Genomic DNA, 13,837 nt, shown 5'->3' with positions numbered 1-13,837 from the left:
CTTCTAGCCGATACGTTCCCGGTGGATGGTGCCCGAGACGATATAGGGTCCTTCCCAATTGGGTCCCAACGTACCCGATCCAAATTCCTTGGTATTGGAAAATACTTTTCGGAGAACCATATCTCCCATTCGAAACCTCCTGATCTTAACTCGGGTATTGTAGAACCGAGCCACTTGTCGTTGCCGTGCCTCCGCCCGAGTATAAGGAGTTCTTCATTTTCTTCCGCATTGAACCAAGTGATTCGAGCCGAAGGTAATCCGATTTCAACGGGAGTGACGGCTTCCGAACCATACGCGAGTAAAAAGGGAGTTTCTCCTGTGGCGGTTCGAGCTGTAGTTCGGTAAGCCCAAAGAATTTTCGGGAGCTCTTCGACCCATGCTCCTTTGACCCGGTCTAGCTTGGTCCGAAGATGTTGCTTGATAATCTTGTTAACCGCCTCAACTTGTCCGTTAGTTTGAGGATGATGAGGTGAAGAATAGACGTTTCTGATTCCGAGGTTGTCGCACATCTCGCGAAAGCTCCTATTATCAAATTGCCTTCCATTGTCTGTAATAATGGTACGGGGTACTCCGAATCGGCAGATAATGTTTTTCCATACAAACTCGGTGATCTTACGCTCGGTTATTTTAGCTAATGGCTCGCCTAAAGGCTTGCGAGCCGTTGACATTTGTCGCATTTTTGGGCTCTTGCGGGCGTCGTGTTGGATAGTGGGCGAGTAATATCCCTGTCGTAGGACCTTGTGGGCGAGAGATCGCCCTCAAGGCAGTGGTTTTGATTCCTTCATGGATTTCACGTAATACATAGTTCGCCTCACTGGGTTTGAGGCACCGCAGCAGCGGAGCGTAGTAACCTTTCTTATAGAGGGTTCCGTTAAGTATGGTGTAACGGGAGGCTCGGATCTTAACTCGTCGAGCCTCGGCACGATCTTCAGGCAGCTTTCCCTTGTCAAGGTATTGGCGGATTGGATCGATCCAGGATGGTTCCGAGTCGATTGTATTGACGACCTCGCTAATTGGTTCATTTATACTCGGCTTATCGACGTATTCGATAGGGACGGACCTGGGTATATCATCTTCATCGGCGGAGGCGAGCTTTGCTAATAAATCGGCTTTGCCGTTTTCTGTACAAGGGATCCGAGTGACACGACAGAGTTGAAATCCATTGATAAGTTCTTTCGCTTTCTCCATGTATGCTCTTTATTGGTCTTTCCGTGTCTGGTATACACCAGTAACTTGATTAACAACCAACTGAGAATCGCTGAAAACATTTAGGTGCGTGACTCCCATGCTAGCGGCGAGTCGGAGGCCGAGTAACAATGCTTCATATTCTGCTGTATTGTTCGACGCTTGGAATCCAAGTCGTAAGGCATACTGTATATAGGTATGATCGGGGGTTTCCAGCACAACCCCAGCCCCACTTGCCTTCGAGTTGGAAGAACCGTCGAACAAAGCTTTCCGGGAATAGGGCGGGTAGGGTCGGGGAGCGGGTTGTTGGGCAACATCCTTTGGCATATCGTTGGCCGGGAGTTCGGTTGGTGGTGTTCCCTCGGCAATAAAATCAGCTACGGCTTGCCCTTTGATTGCTACCTTCGGTCTGTATTGAATGTCAAACTCACTCAGTTCGATAGCCCACTTCGTGAGTCGGCCGGAAGCTTCTGGTTTCTGCAATACCTGGCGAAGCGGAAGATCGGTCATCACGATGATGGTATGGGCATGGAAATACGGCCTGAGTCGGCGAGAGGAAGTTATTAAAGTCAATGCCACTTTTTCCAAGCTTGGGTATCTCGTTTCTGCTGGCAATAACGCTTTGCTGACGTAATAAACCGGCAGTTGCTTTCCTTCGGATTCTCGTATCAAAGCCGAGCTAACCGCTGCCTCGGATACTGCTAGGTAAAGGAGCAGAGACTCCCCTGATTCGGATTTTGATAAGAGAGGTGGAGAACCGAGATATGATTTTAATTGTTGGAATGCCGCTTCACATTCTTCCGTCCAACCCATTGTTTGTCTTCCTTTCAACTGTTTGAAGAAAGGGAGACATTTATCCGTGGCTCTGGACAGGAACCGATTAAGTGCTGCGACTCGTCCAGTCAACCTTTGGATGTCCTTAATGGTTTTAGGGGATTTCATATCAATCAAAGCCTTTATCTTCTCAGGGTTTGCCTCTATTCCTCGCTGACTAACCAAGAAACCGAGGAACTTTCCAGAGCCCACCCCAAAAGCACATTTACTCGGATTCAGCTTCATCCGAAACTTCCGTAGGATGAGAAACATTTCTTCCAAATCATTCACATGATCTGCCGCGTGTATACTTTTGACGAGCATGTCGTCAATATATACTTCCATGGTTCGGCCTATAAGCCGAGCAAAGATTTTGTTGACTAATCTTTGATAAGTAGCGTCGGCATTCTTCAGACCAAATGGCATCACTCGGTAACAATAAAGGCCTTTGTCGGTGACAAAGGTAGTTTTTGATTTATCTGTTTGATGCATTACAATTTGATTATACCCTGAATATGCATCCATGAAGCTAAGGAGCTCATGTCCGGCGGTACTATCTACTAGCTGGTCTATCCTCGGAAGCGGAAAGCTATCCTTCGGGCAGGCTTTATTTAAGTCAGTATAGTCAATACTGACTCGCCACTTCCCGTTGGATTTCTTTACAAGCACGACATTCGCGACCCATTCTGGATAGTGTATTTCTTCTATGAAATTAGCCTGGAGGAGTTTGTTGACTTCTTCTTCAATGATGGCGTATCGTTCAGGGCCGAGCGGTCGTCGCTTCTGTCGGATCGGTCGATATGACGGATCGATGTTGAGTCGGTGAGTCATCACAGAGGGGTCGATCTCGGGCATATCTTCATGACACCAGGCAAATACGTCGGCGTACCTACGGAGCAGGGCTATCAGCTTTTCTTTCAAGGGGGACTGTAAAGACGAGCCAATTCGTACCGTCTTGGATCCATCTGTTTCGACCAAGGGGACTGATCTTCGACCGGCTGCCCTCGTTCATGACTCTCGCCCCGAGGGTCCAATGATTCGATCGTTGATATGTTGATCGGACTTTTGTCGGCGGTTCCCTTTACAACTATCATGTAACAACGCCTCGCATCTTGCTGGTCTCCTTTGACAATTCCTACTCCCGACTCAGTCGAGAATTTCAGTGAAAGATGGTATGTGGATACCACGGCCTGGAGGAGACTCAATGAAGGTCGGCCGAGTATTGCGTTGTATACTGAGGGTTGATCGACGACCAAGAATTCAACCATCATCGTCGTCTGATGTGGGGCACTACCAGCAGTGAGTGGTAACGAGACAATCCCTTCGGGCAGTACTTGTCCTCCGGAAAAACCGATTAACGGGGTCCGAACTGGGCGTAGCATGGATCGTTCGATCCCCATTTTGTCGAACGCCTGAGTAAACAACACGTCTGCAGATGACCCCGTATCGACGAGTATCCGGAACACTTTTCGGTTAGCGATAGTCAGGGTGACAATCAATGCGTCATCGTGGGGGTGATAGATACCTCGGGCATCTTCCTCTGTGAACGAAATGCAATATCTTTCCCTTTTCTTCTCCTTTGGTGGCCGATCTATAATCATAAGCTCGGACTTAGGCTGACTAAGTTTTCTCGCATGATTCCTTCGAGCATTGTTTGAGTCGCCCCCACCTCGCGGACCGCCGATAATTGTCCGGATTTCTTCCATAGGCTGACTCTTGGTCGGACGTCTCTCAGCTTTAACCACATGTTCTTTGAGTCGGCCGTCCTTTATGAGTCATTCGATCTCTTCCTTTAGGTGACGGCAATCACTTGTGTTATGCCCGTGATCACGGTGATAATGGCAGTATTTATCCTTGTCCCGCCGATTAGGATTACTCCTGAGCTTACTGGGCCAGTTGACAAAGCCTTCGCTTTTGATTTCCATCAATACCTGTTCCTGAGTCTTGTTCAGGGGGGTATATGTAGAAAATCTTCGATCTGGTCGTTTGCCTGACCTTCGCTCATCATGCGTTTGATCATCCTTGCGTTTCCTTCCTCCGGCCGCCTTTTTGGCGGACTCTTTGACCAAAGTTTTAGTTTCACGCAGAATTCGCGTTTCTTCGGTGTTTGCATACTTATCCGACCGTGCCCTAGAGTATCGGGTGGAGTTTTGTCTAGAGATGCCAGGAATGGCTTATCTCTAACTCCTTGCATGAGCGCATTGAGAGCCGTTTCTTCTGAATGTTTTCGCTGAAGGGATTCGAAATTGAAACGCTTGATATAATCCTTGAGTAGCTCTCTGCTTTTGAACTATGTTGTTCGGATGTGCGGGGGGCTTCAATTTCTTTTTCCACCGATGAAGTTGGTGAGGAAGGCGTCGCTCAGCTCAACGTGAACAAGGATGGACTTTGGTTTCAATTGTTTGAACCACAGTCGAGCTACATCGGTCAATGTAAGAGAAAAGGCCCGACACATTACTGCATCTGAGGCATCGTGGAGCTCCATATAGGTTCTGAAGCATTCGATATGCTCCGTCGGGTCGGTCTTGCCGGTGAAAGGAGTGATTTGAGGTAATCGAAACCTCTCGGGCAACCGAGCCTTCATTACCGAGTCCACAAAGGGGGACGCCTTTGCTTCGGATCTGGTCGAATACATATTCCGGCCATGCTTCATGTCCGTCATCTCTTTCGCCATTTCTTTCCGCACTTCTCTTTTAAAATTTTGAATATCGGCTTTCCAAGGTTCACTGCTCTCTGTCGTGCCGTCCATGGAAGGGCGGTTGCGCATTCTTCGCTCTATCTCGTGTCGAAGATCGGTCGGGGGCAGGGAAGCGTTGGCCGACTGCGCTGGAGATGGTTCTGATTCGCCTTGGGGTTGGCTCGGCCGGAAAGAGCGGCGGGGAAGGTTGAGGATCAACCGCCGCCGACGCTCTCCCCTTGAGGATGCGGGAGTGGCCGTATTTGCTGATACAGCATCTGCTTCATCATATTCATATCGAAGCGAATTTCTTGAACCTCCTGGTCCAACCGCCCATCGTTGCGACCCCGCTGGTTGCTGGTGGCTCCTCGTTGGCGGTTGTTAGGTGGGTTATGGGCTGCGGGGACCGCGACCGGAATCTCATTCAAATCTTCTTCTGGGACCGTCCTTCTAATCATCACCATGGAATTCAATATAGAAATATGAGATGACTTTTTGTATGGTTCCCACAGACGGCGCCAAACTGTTGATGCAAAGATCTGGTTCGTCCTCTTAGACCTTCGTATACCTGCACGGAAAGAGGACAAAGGAGACCCTGGCTTGAGCAGGGGACCCTCCGATGCCAAAGTCAGGCCTGGATTCTGGGTCTAAATGTATTGAGGGGTTTTGAGAAAGAATTTTTTGCCTACCTCACAAGACGATGGAGGTTCCTCTTTTATAGCTGCTGGAGCATTTAATCGTACGAGGATTCTTCTCCTGATATCGTGTGCGGGATCCTCTCCTGGTATCACGGAGATAGGATCGTGCCCATCTCCAGTCTTCATCCAATCCCGTGAGCTTCGGGGTCGGGGATCTTATCCCAAGATATTCGGGATGAGGCTTTATCTTGCGCTGGCCGATCTGATAAGAAGATCGGCCCGATGCATGCCCGGATTGCTGATGTGTCGTCCGAACCGACTTAACTTCTGTCTCGGTTTAGTGAACCATGCCTCGGATCTGACACATCCTTTGGCGACCCGAGGCATTAAGTCCGAGTCTCCGAACTCTGTATCTTTTGTCCCCAACAAAAGTAATTTAGTTTGAACTTTCTGAATAATAGGTCTCGGTCCAGATGCATGATTAAACCAGAAATTTGGATGATTCGATTATCTGACTATCTGATTGGTGGACAGTAAATGGATGACTGAAAATGAAAATATCCTATGCTGCTGTTCCAACAAACAGATATCCATGAATCAGAGGTCAGGATAGTTCAACAGATATGAATTTTATGCATATGACTAAGATAAAGCGGCTTCCATAATTTAGCCCGTTTAATTTGAGTAATTTACAAAGTCATACAATTTCTAAGTGCTTGCATATCAAGCGTCATGTAATACCGGAGTATCAAATAACTCCCTCGTTAAAATATGCTGAGGCAGCACGTGGTTCGAGATGCCCTGTCATTTCCAATCCCAACGGAAGTAGATTGCGAACTAACTCAACACCCTTGACTTACTAAGTAAACTTTGTGGTGCCCACTGTGATTTATATATTATATCTATTCCGTTCATCCATTTTAGAAAATAATTTTAGATCTTGAGCCCAAAAATGAAGTATATCCAAATCTCATGTGGAACACACCACTGGAAACAGTGTGAATTAAATGTCTAATGTTGAAATATTTACTGTGGTGTGGTCCACTTGAGCTTCTGATATGCTTAAATTTTAGGATAGATGGTTAAAATTAGGTGGAAAAATGGATGAATGGCATAGATAAACCACATACATTCAAGGTTGGCTCAAGAGAGTTTACTAACTATAATAAATTGTATGGAGCATCTCAATACGCAATCAGATTTGCATCCCAGCCAAACGGACTCTGACCAGGGCGGTAATTGTCGGTATTGTGGGACCCACCATAACTTATTTGTTTTACCCATTTTGTCCATCCTTTTCCACTGTAACCTTTATTTAGGGCCCGTTTGGCCAGTGGTATTAAGTTGTATTAAATGGGATTGCATTACTAATCCCACTTTGAAATAATGTTTAGAAGGAGTGTGAGATAGGATTAAAATTAACTTTGTAGGCTTTGGAAAATGAGCCTATTCCACATATGATGAATTTTTACTTCATCCAGGTTCAATCCAAATGCAATTTGAAAGTAAATCCTGAGATTTACTTTTTAATTTATACATTCCAAACATGGTATTAGAAAACATTGGATGCACCCAATCCAGGGACAATACCTTACACATGCATTTATTGTAACTTTTACAATTCCATCGACCTTAATCCCACCTAATGCGGCTGACCAAACAGGCCTTTAACATCCAATGTCATAAAGATAGGAACGAAAGAAAAACATAAACATCCAAAACTTTTGTCACCCCCTAAAAAGTTTCAATTGGTGGTCCTATAAACTCTGGTTTGGTGTAACGTGGTTAACTTGAGATTCGATCTGGCTCATTTTTGGGTCCATGTTCTAAGTTAAGTTGAAAAAAAGAAAAGAAAAACAAATGATATTTACAAAGCACATCTATTATTATAGGCCCCACGGTACTAAATTTCCGCCATATATTCATGATTAGGGCTGTACATGAGTCGAGCTAGCTCGAAAAGCTTGTTCAACTCAACTTGTGTCAGCTTGGATTGACTCGGCTTGAATGGCCGATTCGGGTAAGTCAAGCTAAATTTTTAATATTAATACACACACACACACACACACACACACACACACACACACACACACACACACACACACTTAAAAGTTTTAAAAAAATCCTATCCGATTGCACCCATACCCCTTACTCTCTTTTTTTCCCCCAAAGTCAACTTGGCTGCTGCCCACACGGCCCCACCCATCTACTGCCCGCCCGCCGATCGCTGCTGGCTTGCCCTTTACTCTCTCTTTCTCTCATTCTCCGACTTGGCACGCTCAGCAGTCAGCCCATTCGGCCACCATCCAAGCATCCACAAACAAAGGTAGGTTTATTTTTTATTTAATACAATAATTATATGATTTTAGTTGTATTTTTAAAAAATTTTATTTTCAAATAATAATCAGATTGGGTCGGGTTGGGCGGTTGGGCAATGGGGGGGGGGGGGGGGGACACGAACCACTAGTTCGACTCAAGAACTTTGACAAACAAGGCAAGCTTAAATGTTGAGCTCGAGCTCAAACTCGAGCATAGCATGGACGAGTTAAGCCGAGCTTAGCCTAACTCGACTTGACTCGGCTCGATGTACAACCCTAATCCATGATGGGTCCCAATCTGAGTACATCCTAACACTCACACGATATTTACCAAGCAAAATAATCTACCAAACAAAAGAATCAGAATATGTTAAAACCATCTCTCCACATAAGTAGATAAGGTGAGACCTTGTTCTCACCGAAGATGGCACTACCTTACTTTGGGCCCTACCTGATGTTTGTATTTTGTATTCAAGGTGCCCAACTATTTTTTAAAAATTATTTTAGGACATGAATAAAAAATTAAAGAAGATCCAAATTACTAGGTAGATTTCACTCTAAGAATTTGTGGTGATTGAACACCCTATCATTAAAATTTTCTTAGGGTGTATCTTAATGTTTCCATAGTGTTTATTTGCCATTCAATATGTTAATAAGATCATGAAGGGTCAGATGAAAGGAAAAACTAATATCAGCTTAATCCAAAACTTTTGTCAATCACCACTATTTCCTACAATATGGTCCACCTGATAATTGAATTTGATTTATTTTTTGGATAATGCCTTAAATTGATTTGGAAAAACAAACAGCCAGGAAGGATACATAATACACACAAGGTGAGCCCATGATAAGGGTTGTACTATCTTGGGTGAGCCGTGTGTCTCACCTAACCCGCTCCCTCTCTCAGAGGCGTGGTTTGGGTGGATCACGACCAAGAATTCAACCATCATCGTCGTCTGATGTGGGGCACTACCAGCAGTGAGTGGTAACGAGACAATCCCTTCGGGCAGTACCTGTCCTCCGGAAAAACCGATTAACGGGGTCCGAACTGGGCGTAGCATGGATCGTTCGATCCCCATTTTGTCGAACGCCTGAGTAAACAACACGTCTGCAGATGACCCCGTATCGACGAGTATCCGGAATACTTTTCGGTTAGCGATAGTCAGGGTGACAATCAATGCGTCATCGTGGGGGTGATAGATACCTCGGGCATCTTCCTCTGTGAACGAAATGCAATATCTTTCCCTTTTCTTCTCCTTTGGTGGCCGATCTATAATCATAAGCTCGGACTTAGGCTGACTAAGTTTTCTCGCATGATTCCTTCGAGCATTGTTTGAGTCGCCCCCACCTCGCGGACCGCCGATAATTGTCCGGATTTCTTCCATAGCCTGACTCTTGGTCGGACGTCTCTCAGCTACCCCAGCTTTAACCACATGTTCTTTGAGTCGGCCGTCCTTTATGAGTCATTCGATCTCTTCCTTTAGGTGACGGCAATCACTTGTGTTATGCCCGTGATCACGGTGATAATGGCAGTAATCCATTGCCGATTAGGATGACTCCTGAGCTTACTGGGCCAGTTAACAAAGCCTTCGCTTTTGATTTCCATCAATACATGTTCTTCAGGGGGGTATATGTAGAAAATCTTCGATCTGGTCGTTTGCCTGACCTTCGCTCATCATGCGTTTGATCATCCTTGCGTTTCCTTCCTCCGGCCGAGTCGGCCTCCTTTTTGGCCGACTCTTTGACCAAAGTTTTAGTTTCACGCAGAATTCGCGTTTCTTCGGTGTTTGCATACTTATCCGACCGTGCCATAAATTCTGCCAGAGTATCGGGTGGAGTTTTGTCTAGAGATGCCAGGAATGGCTTATCTCTAACTCCTTGCATGAGCGCATTGAGAGCCGTTTCTTCTGAATGTTTTCGAACCTGAAGGGATTCGAAATTGAAACGCTTGATATAATCCTTCAATAGCTCTCCCTGCTTTTGAAGATGTGCAGGGGGCTTCAATTTCTTTTTTCCACCGATGAAGTTGGTGAGGAAGGCGTCGCTCAGCTCAACGAATGAGCTGATGGACTTTGGTTTCAACTGTTTGAACCATAGTCGAGCTACATCGGTCAATGTAAGAGAAAAGGCCCGACACATTACTGCATCTGAGGCATCGTGGAGCTCCATATAGGTTCTGAAGCATTCGATATGCTCCGTCGGGTCGGTCTTGCCGGTGAAAGGAGTGATTTGAGGTAATCGAAACCTCTCGGGCAATTACCGAGTCCACAAAGGGGGACGCCTTTGCTTCGGATCTGGTCGAATACATATTCCGGCCATGCTTCATGTCCGTCATCTCTTTCGCCATTTCTTTCCGCACTTCTCTTTTAAAATTTTGAATATCGGCTTTCCAAGGTTCACTGCTCTCTGTCGTGCCGTCCATGGAAGGGCGGTTGCGCATTCTTCGCTCTATCTCGTGTCGAAGATCGGTAGGGGGCAGGGAAGCGGTTCGGAGATGGTTCTGATTCGCCTTGGGGTTGGCTCGGGCGGACCGCGGCGCGGAAGGTTGAGGATCAACCGCGCAGTCGTTGTCTCCCCTTGAGGATGCGGGAGTGGCTGCATTTGCTGTTGAACATTCGTCCAGCATCTGCTTCATCATATTCATATCGAACGAATTTCTTGAACCTCCTGGTCCAACCGCCCATCGTTGCGACCCCGTGTTGCTTGTTCTGGTTGCTCCTCGTTGGCGGTTGTTAGGTGGGTTATGGGCTGCGGGGACCGCGACTTTTCATCTGGGACCGTCCTTCTAGTCATCCCCATGGAATTCAATATAGAAATATGAGATGACTTTTGTATGGTTCCCACAGCGGGCCCCTGGTTGGTTGCCTTTGACCTTCGTATACCGCACGGAAGAGGACAAAGGAGACCCGCAGCAGGGACCCTCCGATGCCAAAGTCGGGGGTTGGGTCTAAATGTATTGAGGGGTTTTGAGAAAGAATTTTTGCCTACCTCACAAGACGATGGAGGTTCCTCTTTTATAGCTGCTGGAGCATTTAATCGTACGAGGATTCTTCTCCTGATATCGTGTGCGGGATCCTCTCCTGGTATCACGGAGACAAGATCGTGCCCATTTCCAGTCTTCATCCGATCCCGTGAGCTTCGGGGTCGGGATCTTATCCCAAGATATTCGGGATGAGGCTTTATCTTACGCTGGCCGATCTGATAAGAAGATCGGCCCGATGCATGCCCGGATTGCTGATGTGTCGTCCGAACCGACTTAACTTCTGTCTCGGTTTAGTGAACCATGCCTCGGATCTGACACATCCTTTGGCGACCCGAGGCATTAAGTCCGAGTCTCCGAACTCTGTATCTTTTGTCCCCAACAGAAGTAATTTAGTTTGACCTTTCTGAATAATAGGTCTCGGTCCAGAAGCATGATTAAACCAGAAATTTGGATGATTTGATTATCTGACCATCTGATTGGTGGACATTAAATGGATGGCTGAAAATGAAAATATCCTATGTTGTTGTTCCGACAAACAGATATCCACGAATCAGAGGTCAGGATAGTTCAACAGATATGAATTTTATGCATATGACTAAGATAAAGCGGCTTTCATAATTTAGCCTGTTTAATTTGAGTAATTTACAAAGTCATACAATTTCTAAGTGCTTGCATATCAAGCGTCATGTAATACCGGAGTATCAAATAACTCCCTCGCTAAAATATGCGGAGGCAGCACGTGGTTCGAGATGCCCTATCATTCCCAATCCGAACGGAAGTAGATTGCGAACTAACTCAACACCCTTGACTTACTAAGTAAACTCTATGGTACCGACTCTGATTTATATATTATATCTACTCCGTTCATCCATTTTAGAAAATAATTTAGATCTTGAGCCCAAAAATGAAGTATATCCAAATCTCATGTGGAACACACCACTGGAAACAGTGTGAATTAAATGTCTAATGTTGAAATATTTACTATCGTGTGGTCCACTTGAGCTTCTGATATGCTTAAATTTTAGGATAGACGGTTAAAATTAGATGGAAAAACGGATGAATGGCGTAGATAAACCACGTACAATCAAGGTTAGCTCAAGAGAGTTTACTAACTACAATAAAGTGTATGGAGCATCTCAATACGCAATCAGATTTGCATCCCAGCCTAACGGACTCTGACTAGGGCAGTAATTGTCAGTGTTGTGGGACCCACCATAACTTATTTGTTTTACCCATTTTGTCCATCCTTTTCCACTGTAACCTTTATTTAGGGCCCGTTTGGCCAGTGGTATTAAGTTGTATTAAATGGGATTGCATTACTAATCCTACTTTGAAATAATGTTTAGGAGTGTGAGATAGGATTAAAATTAACTTTGTAGGCTTTGGAAAATGAGCCTATTCCACAAATGATGAATTTTTACTTCATCCAGGTCCAATCCAAATGCAATTTGAAAGTAAATCCTGATATTTACTTTTTAATTTATACATTCCAAACATGGTATTAGAAAACATTGGATGCACTCAATCCAGAGACAATATCTTACACATGCATTTATTGTAACTTTTACAATTCCATCGACCTTAATCCCACCTAATGCGGCTGGCCAAACAGGCCCTTAACATCCAATGTCATAAATATAGGAACGAAAGAAAAACATAAACATCCAAAACTTTTGTCGCCCCCTAAAATGTTTCAAATGGTGGTCCTATAAACTCTGGTTTGGTGTAACGTGGTTAACTTGAGATTCAATCTGGCTCATTTTTGGGTCCATGTTCTAAGTTAAGTTGATATTTACAAAGCACATCCATTATTATAGGCCCCACGGTACTAAAATTTCCCCATATATTCATGATTAGGGTTGTACATGAGTCGAGCTAGCTCGAAAAGCTTGTTCAACTCAACTTGTGTCGGCTTGGATTGACTCGGCTTGATGGCCGATTCGGGTAAGTCAAGCTAAATTTTTAATATTAATACACACACACACACACACACACACACACTTAAAAGTTTTAAAAAAATCCTACCCAACTGCACCTATACCCCTTACTCTCTTTTTTTCCCCCAAAGTCAACCCGACTGCTGCCCACACAGCCCCACCCATTTGCTGCTTGCCTGCCGATCGTTGCTGGCTTGCCCTTTACTCTCTCTTTCTCTCATTCTCCGACTCGACACGCTCAGCAGTCAGCTCATTCGGCCACCATCCAAGCATCCACAAGCAAAGGTAGGTTTATTTTTTATTTAATACAGTAATTATATGATTTTAGTTGTATTTTTTAAAATTTTTATTTTCAAATAATAATCAGATTGGGTCGGGTTGGGTGGTTGGGCAATGGGGGGGGACACGAACCACTAGTTCGACTCAATAGCTTTGACAAACAAGGCAAGCTTAAATGTTGAGCTCAAGCTTGAACTCGAGTATAGCATGGACGAGTTAAGCCAAGCTTAGCCTAACTCGACTTGACTCGGCTCGATGTACAGCCCTAATCCATGATGGGTCCCAATCTGAGTACATCCTAACACTCACACAATATTTACCAAGCAAAATAATCTACCAAGCAAAAGAATCAGAATATGTTAAAACCATCTCTCCACATACGTAGATAAGGTGAGACCTTGTTCTCACCGAAGATGGCACTACCTTACTTTGGGCCCTACTTGATGTTTGTATTTTTAATTCAAGGTGCCCAACTATTTTTAAAAAATTATTTTAGGACATGAATAAAAAATTAAAAAAGATCCAAATTACTAGGTAGATTGCACTCTAAGAATTTGTGGTGATTGAACACCCTATCATTAAAAATTTCTTAAGGCCTGTTTGGCCGGACCGATCCCACGGTATTAGGTGGGATGGGATTCAAAAAACATCATTATTACCCATGGCAGGGACTGTTCCCTGTATTCAAGGGATAAGCTTAATTCCCTTTTTTGTTTGCAATACGGTGGTACATTGAAAGGATATACCCACCATCATTTAAAACTATTGACAATAACACACGTGTTATATCTAAACCGTTCATTTGTTTTGTAACCTTATTTTATGGAATGAGCCTAAAAATGAGGCAGATCCAAAACTTATGTGGCCCCAAAGAAGTTTTCAACGGTAAGTATTCAATCCCCATTGCTTTCTATGGTGGGGTCCACTTGAGCTTTACATCTACCTGGATTTTTGGTCCATGTTCTAAAATAATCTCAAAAAATGGGTAGACGGTGTGGATATAGCCC

The sequence above is a fragment of the Magnolia sinica genome, chromosome 7 (assembly GCF_029962835.1).
Source record: "Magnolia sinica isolate HGM2019 chromosome 7, MsV1, whole genome shotgun sequence".
Taxonomy (NCBI): Eukaryota; Viridiplantae; Streptophyta; class Magnoliopsida; order Magnoliales; family Magnoliaceae; genus Magnolia; species Magnolia sinica.
Note: the sequence above shows the minus strand (reverse complement) of the source record.